Consider the following 5,330-nt stretch of genomic DNA (forward strand, 5'->3'; position numbering starts at 1 on the left):
GCTCAAGGACAATGAACTGGACAGCTTGGGGGTTGTGCTTTAAAGCATAATGCAGTTTGTTTTTAAGTTTGTTTGTTTATAGCACTCAAAGGCAGGGGAGGGGCAGAGAGGGAGAGTGTAAGATTTAATGGGGGGAGGTTATGGGTGAGGGGGTTCTGGGTTTGATCTTGGGAGGGCAGATGATCAAAGAAGGGCATTTCAAGGATGTGCCAGGATGGGATAGGTTGCCTCCTCTGTCAGGGTGATGGGAAGCTGGAGCTTCATGACTGGCTGTTTTCAAACTGGCGCGGGACATTCCAGGTCTGCAGGTGAGGGGCGGGGGTCGTCTGTGCACGTGTTCTCCTCCAGCCCCCAGAGAAATGGCCGCTCAGTCGCCACCTTAAGGTGACTCTTACAGAGAGAATCTCCAGCAGGCTCCGCACTGACAGTGCACTGACTCAGGGCTCGAACCCACGACCTGGGAGAGCATGACCTGAGCCAAAATTCAAGAGGTGAAACCTTACCCGACTGAACCACCCAGGTGTCCCAAGCATAATGCATTTTTGAAACAAGTTCTTCTTTACAGTATTTTAAGGACCTATCTGGATTTTTTTTCTTGTAGGGCTAATACTACTGGGCTCCTCCAAACACCAGAATATCAGATTTCAAATCACTCATTGGATATAACATTTTTCCACTCTCTGGACTTTGGCGCAAAAATCCACAAACACACCTGAAGTTACCACTAAGGGAAAAAAGAAAGGGTTGAAGCTCTTGGGAGGCAGCAGGGTGAGGGTGTAAGGAGCACAGAGCTAAGCTCAAGTCGTGCGCTGTCACACTGTAGCTTTGGGGCCCTTCTCCTGGGAGCGGTTTCTTCACTTGATTGTTATGCGAAATGGGGTTCCAGCAGCTTGACCCACCCCCCTGCCTGCGGGCTCCCCAGGATTAGGTTGAGGAGTGACTAAAATCTCTTGTCAGGAGAGGCCTGGAAATTTGTTTCTCAGGGACAGAAAGCCCGAGAGCAGACCGTGTAAGTGACTGAGAGCCGCAGGACTCAGTACCCCTAACTCACTATTGCTCTTTGGGGAAGGAGGGCAGCGCTAGTGAGGGTGATTAAGAGAAGGATCTGTTTGGGGCGCCTGGGTGACTCAGTCGGTTGAGCATCTGACTTCGGCTCAGGTCATGATCTCATGTCTTGTGGGTTGGAGCCCCACGTCAGGCTCTGGACTGACAGCTCAGAGCCTGGAGTCTGCTTCAGATTCTGTGTCTTCCTCTCTCTCTCTGCCCCTCCTCTGCTCACACTCTGTCTCTCTGTCTCTCAAAAACAAATAATAAATGTTAAAAAAAAAAAGAAAGAAAAAGAAAGAGAGAGAGAACGATCACTTTGGGGTGCCTGGGTGGCTAAGTCGGTTAAGCGTCTGACTTGGAGCCCTGCGTTGGGCTCTGTGCTGATGGCTCAAGAGCCTGGAGCCTGCCTCAGATTCTGTGTCCTCCCCTCTTTCTGTCCCTCCCCCTCCCACGGACCCCCCACCGCTCCCGGCTTGGCTCACATTTTGTCTCTCTCTCTCTCTCTCTCTCAAAAGTAAATACATATTAAAAGAATTTTTAAAAAGAGAGAGAAGGAGCACCTTGTGTGCAGTGTGGGCCTCCTGCACCACCTCGTGCCCTGCGCCGGCCGTGCCCCACAGCGCCACCGTGTGGAGGGGCGGGCAACAGCCAAGGAGGACCGCACAGACTTAACAGAGCCTCTGGCCGTTTGGAGTTTCTACTGAGGAAGCCTTAGAAGTTCTGTGCCATTTGGGAGTCAGTGGGCTCCAAGAGGGAGAAAAAATAATTTGTCTTTGACTTCCCTGTAATAAAAGATAAACAGAAGTTGAGCAACATGGGTGCCTCCTGTATGCATAGGAGGTAACCTAGGAAAACTGAGTAAAGTTCCTCGAAATGGTCAAAGCCACCACCCTAAATACTGTCTTCAGCCAAAGATTAGAGAAAGATGTTGGGACAGATTGTGTGGGGGGGGGGTGCAGGGAGAGGGTGGTGAGTTGTGGGAACATAGCCGCAAAAGCACAGCAAACATGATCAGGTTGTTAGGCAGCTTTAAGCTCCTGCTCTTGCATGGGCACCGCTTGCGATTTCCAGCCATCTTCCTCTTCCTGGTACAGAGAGGGAGACCCGGGTGCTGATTTCTTTACAAGTTTAAATGTCCCCTTACAAAAGAGTAACGTCCACTCCTTCTTCAGATCTTCTCCTGTGTCTGCTGTTTCTGAAAAATAACCAGCTTCAGATAATTCTTTGTTTTAAATTTTTTAATGTTTTATTTATTTTTGAGAGAGAGAGAGAGACAGCATGAGCAGGGGAGGGTCAGAGAGAGAAGGAGACCCAGAATCCAAAGCAGCTCCAGGCTCTGAGCTAGCGATCAGCACAGAACCCAACATGGGACTCGAACCCACGAACCATGAGATCATGACCTGAACCGAAGTGGGACGCTCACCCGACTGAGCCACCCAGGTACCCCTAGCTCCAGAGAATTCTTACGCCAAAGGGGGACACTTGGGAATGTCCTAACCTGCTTCAGTTTTCTGCTAGGGAGGGTACAGGAGCTGACACTCCATGACTCCATGAGAAACACTGAAATGTATCCGTATTTGTACCCTGACTTAAGGTCACTCCCATTACACACGTGAGATGCCAGGCATATTGACTCAGCCCCATAAAATGGCAGTGGTCATCACTGTTACCTGAAAGGCCTCCTGGAATGGCCTCTGTGCCTCTTTCCCCAAATGATCAGCAATAGACCAAGGTCACGTCCTTGGAGGTAGCCAGGTCACACCCCCAGGAAACCAGGGCCGGTGAGTGGAAGGGCGGGAGCCAGGCCGGGAGCTGGCTGAGGGCTGGTCAGCTGGGGCGCCATCCTTCTGGACAGCTGGCTTGGAGGGGGCATGGTCTCAGCAATGTTCCCAGTCACCAGCTCCTTCTTCTGTAGAGTCCTGTTCCTGCTGAGGGGACGGAGGAGCCAGGGACAGTGGCGGGGAGGCCCTGGGGCTGTGTTCCATATTCCCAGCCTCATGTTCCTGGGACCTGGGACTGGCTGCCTCCTTGTGCCCCTGACAGAACTGGGGTCAAGGACATGTTTTGACAGTTCCCAACCCTCCATGCCTGTGGGAGACACCTTCACCCCCAGCAGACACGCCTCTCTCACCAGGATGCCCCGACCCCCGTCTGTCCCCCAACACTGTCTGCCAGGCCACTTTGCTCTCCCTGCTGCCCCACCTGTCCCCAGCCTGGACTGACCTCCTTGCCCTTCTGCCACAGGAACGCCACCCCTCCTTCAGGACAAGAGGCACTGTCACCCCCAGGGCTGTTGGAGGCTCCCCACCCTGTGTCGGGCGGGGTCCTGACATACTGGCCCCCCTAGGTGGGCTCCCTGACCTTCCTCCCTTCCTCCTGCCGAGCCAGGCAGGCACCCCACTCCCCTGCCCACTCTGCCAGCCCAGGCCTGGGCCCCTGAGGTCTGAAATGGGGTCAGCAGCAAGGCCACCCCTGGGGCCCTTGGCTGAGGAAGTTCCCGAGTGTGGTCTCCACCTAGAGCCTCTTGTCCACAGGGCCCAGCAGGAGACACGGGGAACCCAGAGGAAGGGGGTGCACACCCAGGACCCCTGCACCCTGCCCCTTTGCTCTCAGGATTGAGTTTGAACACCTTCCTGCAATGCAGGCCTGAGAAGAGGCTCTGTGTCCCTCACAGGCTCCTGTCCAGTTTCATTTCTTTCTTTTATAATGTTTATTTATTTATTTTGAGAGACAGAGACAGAGCACAAGTAGGGGAGGGGGGGAGGGAGAGAGAGCAGGGGAGGGGCGGAGAGAGAGGGAGACACAGAATCCGAAGCAGCCGCCGAGCTGGCTGTCGACACAGAGCCTGTCGTGGATCTCGAGCCCACGACCTGCAAGATCATGACCTGAGCCGAAGTCGGTGCTCAACTGACTGAGCCACCCAGGTGCCCCTCTTATCCATTTTCATATATATATATATATATATATATATATATATATATATATTTTAGTTTATTTATTTTGAGAGAGAGAGAAAGTGTGTGTGGGTGAGAGGGCAGAAAGCTAGGGAGAGAATCCCAAGCAGGTTCTGCGCTGTCAGTGTGGAGCCTGACTTGGGGCTCGAACCCATGAACTGGATGCTTAACTGCCAGGGCCAGCCAGGTGCCTCTCCTCCTCCCGCCCCGGCCCCCCCAAGAGGAGCTCTTTTCTGATTCACCCGCCTCCTCCTTCCTTCTCATCCCCCTTCATTCTTTGGGTCCCAGCTGAGTACAGCACTGCCCCGGAGCCTTGCCCAGGGCTGGTCCCAGGGTCCCTCCAGCTCCCAGTGTCCTGGGTGTCTCCCCCCGATGCTCCTGTCCTCTGTGGCCTGAGCTCTCTAGTTAGACAGATGCCCCACTCTGCTTTCTGCGGCCCCTGGCTTCACAAGGTATGAAGGACACAGGGGGCTGACACTTTGGGGGTGTGACCTGTGCTCAGAGAGCTGTGTGCTTGGTTAACTGTTGTGGCAAACTTGAAATTCTTACCTTTTAAAACCGGGGCCCTGCGTTTTTGCTTTGCACTGGGCCCTTCAAATTATGTAGCTGGTCCTCTGAGACATGGGACAGTCTGGACTGAGGAGGAAGAGCTGCAGGGTCCCTTCTCCTTCTGGGGGCTTGGACCCAGGCAGCTGGGTCCACGAGGGACACCCACGCAGTCCTGTGCCCCCTTCCGCGCACTCCTAGATGTTGCCTTATGTTAGGACCCCGCCGTTCATTCCACTTCCCCAGAGGAGAGACCCAGGGAGGAGAGACCCAGGGCCGACATCCAGGGGCCTCTGACCTCTGCCCTCCTCCATGATGCCTGGGGCTGGGTGCAGGCAGGGGGCCACTGGCTTGCTCACTGCGGCCCCAGAGACCCTTCTGGGGCCAGCTGCTCTCCACAACCTAGACATGAGCAGCTTAGGCCAGGGTTCCCCCTACCCTGCTATCCCCTAGGCCCCCCCCAGCCTGGACTCCCCAAAGCCACTGTTTCCGCGCTTCTTGTCAACCATATCAGTACTTTCAGGTTGACTGAAGGGACATCAGGGAACCCGCCAGCTCGTGCACGCCCCCAGCCAGCCCCTCACGGGACAGCAGGCTCCGTGGGCATGCGCTGTTACTGTTTCTCTCCTCCAGCGCCTCGCCTGGGGGGCTTCTCTCTGGACCCCAGCCCCCGTGGTCTCTGCTTTAATCCTGGCACCCATGACCCTCTAGCGCCCTTCAAGGGGTCCTTGCGTGCCCCCCAGCCAAGAGCGAGGAACAAGCTGTGTCTTCAGAAATCTGGCA

Source organism: Suricata suricatta, chromosome 3 (assembly GCF_006229205.1).
Source record: "Suricata suricatta isolate VVHF042 chromosome 3, meerkat_22Aug2017_6uvM2_HiC, whole genome shotgun sequence".
In the NCBI taxonomy this organism is placed as follows: domain Eukaryota; kingdom Metazoa; phylum Chordata; class Mammalia; order Carnivora; family Herpestidae; genus Suricata; species Suricata suricatta.